Source organism: Myotis yumanensis, unplaced genomic scaffold (genome assembly GCF_028538775.1).
Source record: "Myotis yumanensis isolate MYYU_CA2020_CCGP unplaced genomic scaffold, mMyoYum1.0.hap1 SCAF_1, whole genome shotgun sequence".
NCBI classification, from domain to species: Eukaryota; Metazoa; Chordata; class Mammalia; order Chiroptera; family Vespertilionidae; genus Myotis; species Myotis yumanensis.
In genome coordinates this window covers 165,796,569-165,814,429 of record NW_027223752.1, presented here as the reverse complement: position 1 = coordinate 165,814,429, position 17,861 = coordinate 165,796,569, and the positions used below count along the sequence as shown (strand labels likewise).

The 17,861-nt window shown below is 41.1% G+C and overlaps 2 pseudogenes; both read left to right on the top strand.

The window, feature by feature from the left end:
• Positions 1-5,251: 5,251 nt before the first annotated feature.
• On the top strand, positions 5,252-5,372 carry LOC139001499 (U2 spliceosomal RNA; annotated as a pseudogene).
• A 4,929-nt stretch (positions 5,373-10,301) lies between these two features.
• On the top strand, positions 10,302-14,015 carry LOC139021291 (transducin-like enhancer protein 6; annotated as a pseudogene).
• Positions 14,016-17,861: the final 3,846 nt, after the last annotated feature.

Genomic DNA, 17,861 nt, shown 5'->3' with positions numbered 1-17,861 from the left:
GAAGAGATTTGAAAAGAGTCACACTTTAGGTGCTGTATTGAGAATAGATAGGAGAGCAAAGATAGAAGCAGGGGGACCAGTGGAGAATCAGTGTGCAATAATGCAAGTGAGCGGTGATGGTTGTTTGAAGAAAGCAGAGGAGTGAGAGGTGATACATTTTAGTTGTATTCTGGAAGCAGAGTCAGCAGTATTTGCTGACAGCTTGGATGCGGTGTGAAAGAGAGGAGTCAAGAAGGACTCCAAGGTTTCTGACCAAGTAACTAAATGAGTATTAACTGCCATCAACCAAGATGGGGAGACTGCAGGTGGAGAAGGTTTGGAGGTGTCTCCTTAGATCTGATAAGATTGTGATGTCTGTCAAGTAGAGATGTCAAGTTGGTGACTGAATATATGAGTCTAGTACACATAAGAGAGATATATGTTTGGGAATAAATGATGTTTGCTCTAAGAAACAAAAATAATAGAGTTACCATGAACTGAGATGGGGAAGGCTGCGGTGGGAGTAGGTTTGGAGTGGTGATAATTTAGAATTCAGTTTCAGGCATGTTACATTTGAGAAACTAAGTGAGAATCTTAAGTAGGAGAGCAGAAATGTGAGTCAGAGTTTAGAGGAGAGGTCATGTGAAGCACTTGTCCATTTGGAAGCTGTCAGTGTATAGATGGTGTTTAAACCATGAGACAGGCTGACATCACATAAGGCACAGATAGAGAACATAAGAGGTTTGAGGAAGGAGCCTTAGGTCACCCCAATATTAAGAAGTTGGGGACATGGAGAAGCAGCAAAGGAGACTGGGGGTGAGCAACCTGTGGTAGGAGGAAACCAAAGGAATATGCCATGCAACAAGTGAAAACATATTTCAAGGAGCAATCTGCTATGTCAAAAGCTGTGGATAGCTCAAAAGTGATGAAAATACCTTCACAACAATTACAGAGTAGTTGCTGCACATGCCTGAAACCAATCATCAAGTATAAAGTCCTATATAGACTATTTTATTCTTAATTTGACTTTATTTTTCCCATTCTCATTCTTGATGATTCAATGAAGGCCATTCTCTGTAAAACTTTGGCTCCATTTTTAAGTATGTTCAATACTAACCCAAACACCCAGAGTGATTAGTAGAAAATAAACTACTTAAATAGAACAATAGAGATATTGCTAAGTAAATAATGGAACAATTATGATGAAATTGTGTGCAGTCACTTAAAATATGTTGTAAAAGAATATTTAATAACAGAAATGACTGCATTATTATTTTGTTAGATAAAAAAGATTACAAAAGAATGAAAATTACATTTAAAATCTATCTAATTTAATCTATTTAAATAAACAGGGAAGAAAAAATGTAGATAATACAACAAAATGTTGTCAGCAGCAGTTTTCATTTGGCGGTGGAGTTACAGATAATTTTATTTTTCTCCTTTACAGTTTTCACTATTTTTGTTTTTTATAATAAACAGATATTACTTTTATGATTATAAAAAATTAAGCCATTCACTTTGTATAAAGTCGAGATTATAAAACAGTTCTATGGAAAGTGATCTGAACTGTGTGTGTGTGTGTGTGTGTGTCATAAACAGAATATAGATTGTGAAGTTATACAGCAAGATGTATACATTTCCTGTGTGATAAAATTTTAGAAAGTTAAAATATTTGTTGATATCTTGCACATTTTTCACAATAAACACGTATTATTTTTGAAGTCAGAAAGCAACATACAATAGAAATGAGTCCATGAGGATCAATGCTAAGGGAATGTATTTAAATTATGTCATAATATGTTTTCTCTTCATATGTTTTCATGAGCTGCTGGTGGGAAGTGGTCTCTGTGGCGTCCGCTGGGCACGTTGGTCCTGGGTTCTGGGACTGTACCTGCAGCACCTTGAAGGGGCAATTTGGGGACTGTTCTTGGCTGAAGAGATTTTGAGCCTCATTCTCTAGCCTTCCGGGAGCTTCTGGGAGCTACCTAACACCCTTTAATGAATTTTCTGCTCAGGCTGGTTAGATTGGGTTTGTGGCTGCAGCAAAGAACCTCAGATGCAGACCTGTCTCCTCAGGGTACCGGTAGCCTGGACCCTCCCACCCATGCTGTACTTAATAGGTCTGACTGCACAGAGATGACTTCAACCAGCCTCAGATCCTGCCAGGGATGTATTTCAATTGGGAATTAGAATTCTTCCAGCCCTGAAGGGCAGCAGCTGCAGTGAGAAGGGTAACTTCTACATTGGGCTGAAATCCAAATTTTTATGTGTGTAATTATGCCAAAATTCAGGTCAACCTCTAGGCTGGGTTGACTCATATTCCATGATCTATAGGAAGGAAAAAACACCATTTGAGCTGCCATAATGGCATTTTTTTTTTCTGTACTTTGAAATGTTGTTTAATTGTTTGTACTCTTCCATTTAACTGCAAATTACTCTGCTCTTCCAAGTATCACCCTTTACTTGCTTGAAAAATAAATACCCCAAATGACAAGGAGTGAAGGACTAAATAAATTATATTCTGGAATGTTGCAATGGACACTTTGAGGATGGTAAGAGTTGGTGCTATCCAAAATAAACTCAAAGGTTCAAACGACTAAAAAGTTTGAGGTGGTCAGATTTGTGCACCATGCCTCAAAATCATCTGATAAGATCATAGCCACATCCTTGCCAGAAAAACATTGACTTGAGTATTTTTGTTGGTTCTGTTGTTCAATGTTGAAGACTTCCCTGCTCTATTTCCTCTCTTCGCCCAGTGCCTCTAGGACTACCTGAGATATGGGATGGTGTTGCTAACTAAATTCTCTTGTTAGTTGCTTTGTCAGAAATACAGGGGGAGTCGGGGGGAGGGGGCGGGGGAGGACAAAAGGAATGCAAAATTAACATAAAGTCAGGAAATGGCACAAGGAAGTCAAAATTCCCTCTGCCAGTCAAACTCCCTATTTTCATTGGTTATTTAATTCAGTGGATGAAGATGCAGGAAGGTGCTGGTATAGCTTTTCTACTCTGGTTTTTCGTGACCCCATCTTTCACTTGCCTGTCTTTCTTTCCTCGGAGTCCCTCTTTCCAGTCAACCAAAGGTCCTCCCCCAGATGGTACTCCTGTGTCATCCAGAATCTCTGGCCAAGGGCAGGTTATGGCAAAATTGTCAACTTGTTAATTATAGCAGAGCTTCATGATGAGTGGATTACCTTAGTCATAAAAGGCTCCAGGGTGAGAGGTGGTTTTGCATAAACTTTCTGAGTGTCCGCTCTATGAGTTGTTTTTTGAGGAATAAATAAGAATTTTCCCACATCAGCTTTAAGAAAGGGTAGTTGAGGCACCGGCTTCTCTCCTTATGCTTATCTCCTGCTCACTTTTTGAGGGGATGAGACAACTCAGAATCCTTCACCTTGAAAAAAGGTCATCCTTGAGCATATGAATGAGTGAGCACGATAGGACAGTAGGTTTCACTGAATAAAAATTCAGGAAGAGCCCTAACCGGTTTGGCTCAGTGGATAGAGCATCAGCCTGCGGACTCAAGGGTCCCAGGTTCAATTCCGGTCAAGGGCATGTACCTTAGTTGCAGGCACATCCCCAGTAGGTAGTGTGCAGGAGGCAGCGATCAATATTCCTGTCTCATTGATGTTTCTAACTATCCATCTCCCTTCCTCTCTGTAAAAAATAAATAAAATATATTTTTAAAAAATTCAAGAAGAACATGAGAACACACAGAAGACTCCACAAATATGTGTTGAATGAATTTTGTTGAATGGCTGAGGAGGCTTTACTGGAAGGTGAACCAGGTCACCTCTGCACTATGCAAGCACCTTCCCAGACCAGAAGATGGGCTACCTCGAGTCCTTGAGGATGCTGACCTCTCTGCCATCAAATGTGAACATGTCCCTACTTCATTTTGCACAAACAATACAATTTAAATGCCCAGGGACGGTCAGAATTCTTTTTTAATTTTAAAGTTTTGTTTTCTTAGAGCAGTTTTAGGTTCACAGCAAAGTTAAGAGGAAGATACAGAGAGTTCCTATCACACCCTGTCTCCGCACATGTACAGCCTCCCCCATTATCAACATCCCTCACCAGAGGAAAAGTCATCATCACCCAGAATCCATAGTTTTCATTTGGGTCACTCTTGGTGATATATATTCTGTGGGCTTGGACAAATGTATAATGACATGTATTCATCATTATAGTATCATACAGAGCAGTGTCACTGCCCTAAAAATTCTCTGTGCTCCACTTATTCATCCCTCCCTCTACTAACCCTAGTAAACCATAGATATTTCTACTGTCTCCATAATTTTGCCTTTTTCAGAGTGTCATATAATTGGAATCAAGCCTTTTCAGATTGGCTTCTTTCACTTAGTAATACTATGCATTTAAGCTTCCTCCATGTCTTTTCATATTTGGACAGCTCATTTCTTTTTAGTGCTGAATAGTATTTCAATTTCTGATATACCAGTTTATCTATTCACCTACTGAAGGACATCTTGGTTGCTTCTAATTTTTGGCAATTATGAATAAAGCTGCTATAAACATCTATGTTCAGGTTTTTGTGGGGACATAACTTTTCAACTCGTTTGGGTAAAAACCAAGGAGCAGGATTGTTATATCATATGGGAAAAATATGTTAGATTTTGAAAGAAAACACCAATTGTCTTCCAACATGACTGTACCATGTCGCATTCCTACAAGCAGTGAGTGGGAGTTCCTGTTGTTTCACAGCTTCACCAGCATTTGGTGGTGTTCATGTTCCAGACTTTGGCCATTTTAAAGGTGTATGGTTGTATTACATTGTTCTCATGTGTATTTCCCTGATGATACATGATGTGGAGCCTCTTCTCATGTGCTTATCTTCTGTCTGTATACCTTCTTTAGTGAGGCGTCTCTTGCAGTGTTTCCCCTTTTTTTAATCGAGGTGTTTGTTTTCTTATAGTTGAGGGGTATTTTTAATTTTTATTTACTGATTTTTAGAGAGAGAGAAAGAAGAAGGGAAAGAGAGACAGAGACAGCCAGACAGACAGAGAAACATCGAGTTGTTGTTCTGCTTATTTATGCATTCATTGGTTGATTCTTTTATGTGTCCTGACTGAGGACCAAACCTGGAACTTTGATGTATTAGGGCAATGGTTTAACCAACTGAGCTACTGGGTGAGGTCCAGAGTTTTAAGAAATCTTTATATGTTTCAGATAACAGTTCTTTATCAGAGGTGTCTTTTGCAAGTATTTTTCTCCCAGTCTGTGGCTTCACTTCTCATTCTTTTAAAAAATGTTTTTAATTGCTTCTCAGCCTTAAGGCTAAGATCAAGTGTAGTATCTGTTCTTATCCATTTAATATCTGGTACGTCCTCTATCTGAGGACAATATATTCAACTAGAGGCCTGATGCATGAAATTCGTGTATGGGTAGGGTCCCTAGGCCTGGCCAGCGATCAGGGCCAATCTGTAGGGTGACTGGCGGGGTGATTGGGGGGCAGGGGGACACCTGCTAGCACCCATCTTGGCCAGCCTGAGGTGACTGGTGGGGTGACCGGGGAGGTGTGGGGGCCGCAGGCACCCACTTTGGCTGTCCTGGGGCCTGTGGGCTGGGGGCAGTTCCTGCATTGAGTGTCTGCCTCCAGATGGTCAGTGCACATCATAGCGACTGGTCATTCCACCTGTTGTTCTGACATTCAGCCAATTTGCATATTAGGCTTTTATTATATAGGATAGATTTTTTTTTTTTTTTAGGTTCCCACTGAGTTATTTTTCCCTATGGCTTATAAGGGCTGCAGATCCTGGTGCCTTGATATCCCCTCTGATTGGTCACTATTCCCTTAGACTGGTTACTATAGTAACTCCTAGGCTCAAAGATTGAAACTCATATGGGACATGTGAGGTTCTCCCCCACTCCATCCTTATTGTTTTCCTATTCCCTTTGGGCTTTCTTCTTCTTCTGGATGAAGGGCTTTCTTCTCTTTATTTTGTAAATTAGACCTTTTGTTGTTCCCAGCTCCCTCATCCTGTGGAAATGTACCTGTTGCAGCTTTTCAGCTTCCCCATTCTATGGAAATATACCTTCTGCTGCTCTGCAGCCCTGTACTTCCTCCATGGTCCCCTTAATTTCCAAAATGTCTAAAATTTCCTAAACCTGTCCTATTTTAGCCCTAAAATTCCTATTTCACCCCCTACTGGGGATCAAGCCCCAAACCTGAGCATATGCCCTGACTGGGAATCAAATTGGCAGCCCTTCAGTTCAGGGGATGATGCCCAACCAACTAAGCCAAATTGGCCAGGGTTCGAAATGGTTTCTTTTGTGTTGTTTTTTTGTTTGTTTGTTTTATATTAATTGTTTTATTGCTTAAAGTATTACAAAGAGTATTACATATGTCTCCTTTTTTTCCCGCCCTTAACAATCCCCTGGCCTCCCCTACCCCCCAGTGTCTTATGTCCATTGGTTATGCTTATATGCATGCATACAAGTCCTTCGGTTGATTTCTTACCCCTCCTCTCCCCCCCCCCCCCCCCTCAACCCTCCCTGGCTTTCCCAATAGATTTTTTTAAGCTAGGAGTTGGAATAGGAGCTTGCTCCATCCTTTCCATACATTGAACTGATATTGCAGTACTTCTGGGAACGGTGAATAAATAAATAAATAAATAAATAAATAATATTTTTAAGAGAAAAATATTGTGTTTTTGGTATATTTTATCTTCAGGTTCTGTTGAACTAAATAGCATAAGTACTCACTTAGAAATGGTAAAATTATGTTTGACATAAACTATAAGACTTTGGTCTCTTTTCCTGGGAGTACTTCCAAACCAAACAAGCCATTAGCAAATCAAACCAATCAGAAACTGAAGGTACCTTGATTGTCATTGTCACTTAGAAGATTGTTTATCCACCTGACAGAACCCAGTAAATAAATTGTTGGGCTCTGATGTGGCACTGTGTCAACAACACATATTAGGGCTTTATTCATGCTTGAGTGTCTGCAACTCTCTTAGCATGTTATTAGTTGCTCATCCTTTTCCACCTCTGTTACTATTCTATAGCCTTGATTTATTTTTTGTTCTACTTTCCAAACTTTAGTGTAGAGAGTATAAGCCAAGGGATGATCCAAATGGTAAAAGGGAATTATCAACTAATAATAGTAATAAAATAATATCATGGTTATTCACAAAGGGTAAAAACAGGTGATTTGAAGAACACAGCTCCCTCCTGGAGGCCTTTGGCCTGGAGCCTTGCCAGCTCTCTGTCTGCTTGGGTGGCGTTTTCCTTCCTCCCTGGTCTCCAAAGGGTGCTGCTTCATGCTCCGGACAAGAAAGGGGGAAGCCTTAGGGTGGATGTCAGGGAAAACCAGAAAGGAGTCCTTTCAAGTGAACACATAATGGGCTTACACAAAAAGGAAATCAAGGCTCCCCAGGACCATTAAAAAGGTTATTTCACACCACATTTAACCACCAAAGGAGCCTGCGTAAAAGCTGGTGTTGAGGCAGTTCTGAGTTGGTTCTGCCTTTATTTACGTAAATTCCACTCTTCTCCAAATCCTGCTTCATATGTTTTTCCTCCTGAGTCCAAGGTTAGCAGTCCAGATGCTGCTGTGTGGATGACCTTCACATTGCTCTAAATGAACAGTGTTTCTGTTTTTGACTTTTTCTTTGAAGCAGTGGGGTTGCCAACGTTGAAAACACTAATATCCATCAACAACAGTTGGCATTTGCTTACTGGTTTTTCATTATTACTACAAGATTTTTTGTAAAATAATGGAAGTAAATATTTTTGGGGGGTTTCTATATGAGTTTTTTCTATTTACACGTTCACCGATTAGGGCTTTATTTATGTTCTTAAGCATCTCAAACTCTCTCTTAACAGGTTGTTAAGTAGCCCGCCTATTTTCCACCTCTTTACTATTTTGTTGTCTCCATTTTTTTGTTCCACCTTCAAAACTTCAGGACAGCCAGAGGAATGATCCACAGATCTCAGTTTACTACCTTTTTGTTTGTTTGTTTTTAATGACTATCCTTGCAATCAACTAACAAGCCAATTGCCTGACCTAATGGGTGTTAAGTGCCAAGTGGCACAAAAAGAGAGCTGAGTGTTCAAAAGGCTGGTTCTGGAGGCTGGATACAGCAAATTGGTGCCTTTGTTTGTAGCCTTAACCAGCGAGCTGTCCCCGCGGCCGCCATTGGGAGTGTACTTGAGAGGGTTTTAAGTAAATACCACCGTGAGGCCAGTGTGCGAACTGTCAATTTGTATTTATACGATGTGTGACTGTGCTGAAGCAGGCATCATGAATCACTCAGGATTACCCTTATGGAGAGCCTCTCATTCTGCCTGAAGGATTAGGGAAACAGGGTTCAAATGCTATTCATCAGCCTTGTCTTTCAGGGAGCACCAGTAAAGTCACCCAGTGCCTGACCTATAGTTGAAACACTCCATTCCCAAGTCTCAGAAAAAGGTCACCTAGAGGTAATGGAATATTTTTGTCAAGGTGGCATAGCCTAAGCTGGTCTGGGAAAGAACTTTCTGAGGACAGAAGGAGAAACTTGAGCATGAAAGAAAGGAGATGACTCAATGCCCTATGCCTTTCTCAAAAAATGTCTTCCAGAATGATGGATTTTGTCACTTTCAAAAATAATCCTACTAAATGCAGTGCTAAAGTCTCCCCAAAGGAGAGGAAGTTCACTGTCAAGTGGTTGCTAAATAGGTAAGTAGAGAACACATTTTTCAATATTAAAACCAGTAAATAGCATTTACTAGTTTATTTTATTTTATTTTTTACTTAAAGTATACACTCAATATCATTTTTTATTAATTTTAGATGTATAGCATAGTGGTTAGATAATTATATAATTTACAAAGTAATCCCTCCAATAATTCTACTAGTAGTACCCACTTGGCACCATACATAGTTATTGCAATATTATCGACTATATTCCCTCTGCTATACTTTACATCCCATAGCTATTTTCTAACTACCAATTTGTACTTCTTAATCCCTTCACCTTTTTTCATTCAGCCTCCTTACCTCCCTCTCATCTGTATCTACAAGTCTGTTTCTGTTTTGCATGTTAGTTTATTTTGTTCTTTAGATTCCACATGTAAGTGAAATCATACGGTATTTGTCTTTCTCTATCTGACTTATTTCACTCAGCATAATGTCCTCTAGGTCTATCCATGCTGTCACAAAAGGTAAGATTTCCTTCTTTTTTACAGATGAGTAGTATTCCACAGCTTTTTTATCCACTCATCTACTTCGGGCTGCTTCCAAATCTTGACTATTGTAAATAATGCTGCCCTGAACATAGTGAAACATATATTCTTTCAAATTAGTGTTTTAAGTTTCTTTAGATATATTCCCAGAAGAGGAATTGCTGGGTCATAGGGCAGTTTCATTTTTAATTTTTTAAAGAACCTCCATACAATTTTCCATAGTGGCTGCACCAATTTGCAATCCCACCAACAGTGCACAAGTGTTCCCTTTTCTCCACATCCTCAACAACACTTTTTGTTGTTGTTGTTTTGATGTTTTTATTAAGCCTCACCTGAGGGGATATTTTTCCATTGATTTTTAGAGTGAGTGGAAGGGAGGGGGGGAGACACAGAGAGAAAAACATCGACATAAGAGAGACACATCTATTGGTCGCCTCCCGCACGAGACCCAACCAGGGCCAGGGATTGAGCCTGCAACTGAGGTACGTGCCTTTGACTGGAATCGAACTCGGGACTCTTCAATACTCAGGCTGATGCTCTATCCATTGAGCCAAACCAGTTAAGATAAAACTTGTTTGTTAATTTATTGATGATAGCCATTCTGGCAGGTGTGAGATGATATGTCATTGTGGGTTTAATTTGCTTTTTAAATACTCAATAAGATGATATTAAAGTTCAATAGTCATCAATCCTGCCCCCCTGCATCTAAGCCCAACGTCTCTCCAAACTTCTTCAGGAAACCTCTGCCACTAGACACAGCCAGGGTCTTCACCTCATGTCTAAAGCAATGAGAGAGACAGGAATCTTTATTGCCTTGAAAGAAGAAAGTCAAGCCCCAGCCAATTTGGCTCAGTGGATAGAGTGGCGGCTTGAGGACTGAAGGGTCTCAGGTTTGATTTCAGTCAAGGGTAGGAAGCTTGGTTGCAGGCTGGGTCCTGGTTGGAGTATGTGCAGGAGGCAACCAATCGATATGTCTCTCTCACATCGATGTTTCTCACTCTCTGTCTCTCCCTTCCCTTCCACTCTCTCTAAAGATCAATGGAAAATATATCCTCAGGTGAGGATTAACCAAAAATAAATAAAAGGAAGAAAAAAGTCAGGACCAAAAGGTATCTGCCTAGACAGAGGTTGGGGCAATGGAGGTAAGAAACTTCACTCAAGATCGAAATAACCAATATATTAAAACGGATAAGGAAAGACCACAGGCTTCTTCAAACCTATATGAAAATAGAAGTCAAATAAGGTGAAAAACTAATATTTTAATTCTAAAATTCTGGTCTTAGTGAGACTACAAACTTACATTAAACATTCCTGCCACCCACCACCTGAGGTGTAAATTTTAAGGGTGCAAAAAAACTCTGTATTCAAGATATAGAATATTTTAATGCAATATTTTAAAAGTAAAAATTAATATGAAATGCATATTTGTGAGAAAACTATGAAAATTATAATATCAATGATTAAAATATGAAAAATTATAAACAAAGACAGGATTGTTTTTATTTTAATTTTTTAAAATATGATATTAAAGTATTTTTCTTTTTAATCCTCACCCAAGTATATGTTTTTTATTAACTTTAGAGAGGAAAAGAGAGAAACATCAAGCCGTTGCCTCCCATATGCACCCATAGGTACCCAGACACACCCATATAAACCCTGAACCCACAGCCTGGGCATGTGCCCTGCCCGGGGATCAAACCCACAACCTTTTGGTGTATGCAACAACACTCCAACGGAGCCACACCAGCCAGGGCACATTAAAGTATTCTCTATCTCAATTACTGGTTTTGTGCCTGACACAGCCAGTGGCAGAATTTTCCTGCTTCACTCTCCTCATCCTGGTCCCAGCCCTTGGAAATCAAGTCTCAGATGCATGTTAAAATATAGTCTGTCCCAGGCAAAGAGGAAGAGAGTAGGAAAAGCAGCCTTTTCCTACAACCCTAGGAAACTCTGGTGCTACCCAAATTTAGCAAATAAAAATGTCAAGTAGGCAAGGTATACTTTTTTGGTATAAGTATGTCCCATGCAATATTTGGGATATACTTATACATCTTTTAAAAATTACTGCCCAGTGGTTGAGCATCAACCTATGAACCACGAGGTCACCGTTCGATTCCTGATCTGGACACGTGCCTGGGTTATAGGCTCAATCCCCAGTGGAGGGTGTGTAGGTGGCAGCCAATCAATGATTCTCTCTCATCATTGATGTTTTTATCTCTCTCTCTCCCTCTCCCTTCCTCTCTGAAATCAATAAAATTATATATATGTATTTTTTTTTAATTACTCGTTGTTTGTGATTCAGATTATACTGGGCACTGTATTTTATCTGGCAACCCTACCTCCACTCCACCCCCATCCCTCCCCCAGGAAGCCTACCCTAATGAGAGAGATGGTCACTCTAAAAACCCATAGCAAGAACAAAAGAAATAAAAATAACAAAGGAACTGAAAGCCAGCCCAACACGGAAGGAATGTTATTGCGCTTTTGCTGACAGAGACAGAGGGAGATTTCCAACATAAACAAAGAAATTTAATCTCTCATTTGCAAAAGCTTCCCCTGTGCTAATTTGTTAACTGCTCATGTAGAGACACAGAACCCTGTGCATTCCATGGAGCTCCTTTTTCTTACATTATGCAAATTGAAGCCATCTCTGCTGATAAGTGCAGCAAGAGATACCAGTGGCCGGGGCTGTACCCCACAGGCTCAAAGATGCTTTATGAACTGGTCAAGTCAGTCCAATTAGCATCTTTTTCCCAGCCAAATGGATTGTTTGGTCAATTAATTTCATGAGCAAATTCAGACAAAAGTTGTGCATCTCGCTATAGTTTTGAGGCTACAGATGACTTCAGACCCAAAAGCAATGTGTTTGCCTACTAATGGTCATTTTTGGCCTTCAGCCTGTTTGTTCTCTGGCTCCCAGGTAGGAGACAAGGGTGTTATAAGCACTCAAAGGGCAGCTGCCCTCTCACAGGTTCCTCTGCTGTTTGAGAAGGAAGCCAATGAGGTTCTCCCCTCCTCAACATCAGAGAGCATGCTATGTCCTCTAGCTAATGAGTGAAGACAGGAATGGTTTCCTTTTATAAATAATAATTTTCAGGTGATTCCTCTTGACCTGAACTTGGCTGCCCCCCACAGCTTCCTTCATGCTGCTTCTAAGCCTCCATCCTAGGCAAGAGTACTGCCTGAAGATGACTGCTTGTGTCCCTCTCAGCCCCCAGAGGCAACCTCCAAGGATGGTGAGGCCCCCAGGAACTTTGGCTCATCATGGAGCCACCCTGGATCAGCTCAAGAAGCAGTTCCATTCCCCCCTCACTTGCCAGCACAGGTGGAGAGCATTTACTACTTGCTCCAAAAGACTCAGCAGGACCTACAGGAACATCACAGCCAGGCACAACATTTCCTACAAATCATGGAGACCTGCAGCCAACTCCTGGACTTCCAGTCAGGGGAGGCTTACTAGGACTCCTGGGGACAGAGCCAGCCACAAGTCTTCCTGACACCCAGCCCTCCAGTCTTCAGGGGCCAAACTTCGAAGATGTCATGGCCATGAGGACATCTGACTGGGCCCAGCAGCTATCTGGCATTGATGGCTCCCCAGTCTATCAGCTAGACCTGCTGCCATCCTGGGACTCTGAACCCCAATTTGGGAAAGATATTCTAACCCAGCAACTCTGGCAGATTTTTGCCGGGACCCATGATAAAGCGGACCAACCGAGACACAGGCTGACAGACAGGTGCCAGACCTGGAAGGCCAGGACCCAGGACCATGCTACTTTGGAGCAGAGTCCTGTACCGAAGATGCTTGGGTTCTAAGAAGGGAGCACAGAGCCAGGCAGGGCACCAGGGGTGATGCTCTCCTGCGTGGCCCAGGAGCCTGCCGTAGAGCCTGTACCTTTCTGAAGCCCATATGCTGGGACCCCAAAGACTTCAAAGACATGTGAAAGAGGCTGCATACCTTGCCCTGGCAATCCACGAAGTTGGCTGTCCCACACAGAATGGAGACGTGGATGCTAAAACATAGGAAGCCTGTGCTGGCCACAGCAGTCAGAAGCTTCACGTGGCACGTGTTCACCTGTGGCAGAGATGGAGTCAAAGTGTGGAGCTTGATCGGCTAGATGGTGGAGGACACGTTCCACAACAGCCACCTGTGTGCACAGACCCACGGGACCTACCTGTGCACGCACCCGCCTCCTCTTCTCTAACAACGCTACCCTGCTGATGGCTGCCCACAACTTGGCTGGTGTGAGCATGTGGAACCTGATGGCAACATCCCTGCACATAAGAGATGAGCTACCCTCTGCAAGTCTCACTGCCAGGCCCTGGCTGCCAACCTGGAGGACAACCTGGCCTTTGCTTACTTCACTGATGGCACCTTCAGGATCCGGGACTTGCGGCACCAGAGTGTGGTCAGGGACCTGTCAAAGACCAGAACATCTGGATGGGAGATCTGGACACCTGCTTATAATGCTGGGACCTGAGGACTGTCAGGGAGCCCCAGGAATACCAATTTGATAATAAGCCTGCCCCCCAACCCCCGGGACAACTGGGTTGTGGTGGGCACAGCCAATGGCCAGCTATAACTGCAGCCCACCCACTGGGGAGGCCGGGGCAGAAACACATGGAGGGTTATAAGGACAGCACCGTCCTCAGTCTCAAGTTCTTCCTTCTCAGCCAGTGGTGGGTGAGCACTGGGATGGACAACCTGGTCAGCATCTACAGCCTGCCTATGGGAACCTGGTTTTCCCGTTACCCAGACCACCTCTGTCACATGATGTGACGTGTCCCCTAACAACTGCCGGGTCATCACAGGGTTCTATGACCACACCTCAGTGTACCAGATCCCATACTAAGGGACTCACTACTGTCATCTCAGTCAGGATCCTTCCCCTTCCCCCGGTCCCTGCAATGAGGCTGTTAGTGGTAGAGGGGCTTGATGGGTGGGCTGGTGATCTTTAGCATGTGTAATAAAGCAATTGGAAAAAGACATTTAAAAAATAAAAATAAATAAATAATAATTTTTCATTCAAGGCTCTTTTTTTCTGCTCACCAAATCTGGGCGACTCTTGTCATTTTTCTATGTATTTTTCTTTATTACAAATCTAGATTTCATTTTTTTTAAATAATTTTTATTGATTTCAGAGAGGAAGGGAGAGGGAAAGAGAGATAGAAACATCAATGATGAGAGAGAATCATTGATCAGCTGCCTCTTGCACGCCCCCCCCCCCCGCCCCCAGGCATGTGCCCTAGACTGGAATCAAACCTGGGACCCTTCAGTCCCCAGGCCGACGCTCTATGCACCAAGCCAAATCAGCCAGAGCTGGATTTCATTTTCATACCCTGTTCATATCTTTGCCCTTTTACTTTGGAAAAAAACAAGCACAGTTATCCACCTCTGCAGCATAAAAAGAGAAAAACAGAAACCTATTCACTTTGCTCATAAAGATCTTAAACAATCAACTCTCACCCAAACTATTCTTAAAAATACATAAAACTATTTCACTTCTATTTGAGATTAGGATCAACATCTGGGTTCTAGTATGTGAATCTGGGCAAGTAAATCAATTCACAGTTTTGGCCTTTGTATCTTCATCTATGAATATGAATTGAACCATCTTTACAAACACTTCCAGCTCTAAGATTCTAAACTGGAAATGTTTTCAATATTATCTTGTAAGGGTTTAAATGGTTTGGCTAATATGGGTATAATAAAGAGAATCTCTATATAAGAAGTGAAAATAATTTCTGGTAATGAAATGTACAACTATGATGGACTATAGTTAACAATTCCATATAAGGAAATAATTATAACTATGTGAGGTAATGAACAGTAACTAATTGTGGTAATCATTTTACAATAAATACATATATCAAATCATGTTGTACACCTTAAACTTATACAATGTTATACGTCGATTATATCTCAATACAATGGGGGGGAAAGCAAAAAAAAAACCCTGTGTTTATGAACACAACTTGATGTTGATATTAGGAGGCTATGAACCATTTCAGTAATGACATCCTTGCTCAAAACACGGCCAGTCAAAACTTCAGTCTCAAGCAATTGAGAAATCTCCCCCACTCCTACAATCTGTACTAGTCTCAAAACATCGTTTTATGATTTTGTGTCCATTACAGAAATAGCAAGATATTTTTAAATGAAAGCCAAGGTTTATCATTCGCCTTTTTTACAAGCCTACTTTCCATGTGGCATTTGGGTGTTTTTAAAAATCAAATCTTTTGGCCCTGGCTGGTTTGGCTCAGTGGATAGAGTGTCGGCCTATGGACTGAAGTGCCCCAAGTTCGATTCCAGTCAAGGGCACATGCCAGAGTTTCAGGCTTCGTCCCCGGTGGGGGGTGTGCAGGAGGCAGCCAATCAATGATTCTCTCTCATCATTGATGTTTCTATCTCTCTCTCCCTCTCCCTTCCTCTCTGAAATCAATAAAAATAAAATCTTTTGAAATATAAAATTCTTACCTTTGCATAAATTCAAAGGAATATGTTGTGGGTTATGAAGGCAATTACAAAAGAGGGTTCAAAAAAAAAAACAACTGTGCTAGCTAGTAGCAGTTTAGTTAAAATAAGCAAGTAGTCCAATGATGCAACCACTTGAAATAATACCATACTCATTCACATCAATGTTCCAGATTTTGATTCTGAAAAAAAAATTTCTCAATCATGGTTTTCAGTTATAAATGGGTTGAAACATGCAAGTTCTCTAATATCTCTTGAAATCCCAAAAAAATAAGAGTGAAGAAATTTAGGGAATAAATCTACAAGGACAAAATAATGGAAGAAGAAACAAAATTTGGGAAGCTGGAAAGTCAAAGGAAGAAGGGTGTGAGTTTAGCAGGTATGGGTAAGCTGAATCATGAGCACTACCATCATGTTGCAAATTGCAGCAGCCTCAACCTTAAACTACAGCAGGGAAATTCAAGAGCAAATTTTGCTACCCATATCCCCAAAAGACTGGGATGTTACCATTAGGTATCTCTGGCATTGGGAGTAATGATAGGGCTGTAAACAAGATGGTAGGTTGAAATCACTTAAGAAGGAAAGAGAGACATATTCTCTATAATCAGGCAACTGCCCTTCCCCTATTCTCACAGAGATCTGAAGTTTATTCTCTACAGAAGCTAAAGTAGAGCATTGCTAGATTGGGGTATCTAAGGCACAGTTATGAGTGAGGGATGCCGGATGCCACAAGAAAACAAATGGATTAAAATTAAAATTTACATTCTGCAAGTTGGGATCCCGAGCTTTCTCCCACTCACTTAGAAGACTGGCATCTAGAATTTTCATGTAGAGTGGAGACTAGAACAGTATCCTCTGACAAACCTATGGAAAATTTTCTTTAAAATTGAGGTGAAGTAATCCCAAAACAATGGCCCAGCCAGATTACCCCACAGAGATAGCTACAGTCAATACCTCCTCCTCATGAGCATTGAGAATTCAATTAACCATTTTTAGCTCCCACCCTTAAAGTATCAGCAGACTCTCAAGGAAAAAGCCTTTAACAGAAAAAGTAGAGGCCAAAACAAACAGAGAAAGGCAACAAGGAAGGAAGACACACTATGCAGGAAAGTGAACACTTCAAAAAAAATCATCAATATGTAAAAGAAGCATATTCTTTTTTTTTTAAAGGAAAAGTAGGGACAATCAAGAAAGAGCTTTTGGAAGTTAAAAATATGATATGTCCATTTTAATTCAATAAAAATATATCAGAGCCCTGGCCAGTATTGCTCAGTGATTAGAGCATCAACTTGCAAAACTGAAGGTCATAAGTTAGATTCCCGGTCAAGGGCACATACCTGGGTTGCAGGTTTGATCCCCACCCCTAGTCAGGGCCAGTTCTCTCTCTCTCTCTCTCTCTCTCTCTCTCTCTCTCTCTCTCTCTCTTTCTCTTTCTCTTTCTCTCCCCCTTCCCCCCTTCCCTTCTACTCTCTCTCTAAAAATCAATGGGAAAAAAGATCCTCACTCCTTGGGTGAGGGTTGAAAAATTATGTATATCAGAAATAAAAATCTCAAAAGTGTTATAAGTTAAGGTCAGAAAATGTCCCAGAATGTTGTGCATAAAGGTGAAAAATAGAAAATATAATAAAAGAAAAATAAACAACAGTTCTGGAATTCCAGAAAGAAAGAAAAGAGTAAAAGGAGATAAAGGTGAAATAATCAAATGAATTACTCAAGAAAATTTCCCAGGACCATGAATGTCCAGATTAAAAGAATCTGAATGCCCCACAGTGTAAAAGAGATTCACACAAGGCACATCTTTGTGAAGTTGGAATCACTAGAGACAAAGAAAAGATTCTAAAATGTTGAGAAAAGGGAAAAGAAACTCCCATGTACCAGATCAAGAATGAGCGGGGATTCAGGCATCTCGACGTCAGCGTTGAAAGGTAGAAGACAATGGGGGCAATGCCTTGAAGAGACTCAGGAAAATTATTCACAACTGAGAGATTTACACTAAGATTATTAAGTGTGAGGATAAGCTAAAGACATTTTGAGATGCGTATGGTCTCAAACATTCATCTCCCATGCACACGTTCTAAGGATGCTACTAGAGGAGTTTCTCCGACAAATGAAGTTAGAAAAGAAGGGAAGACATGAAGATTCTGGAACCAGAAAACAGGATTCCAACCCCACAGAGGGGCTAGGCCCACAGTGGTCTGCAAACTCGTTAGTCAACAGAACCAAA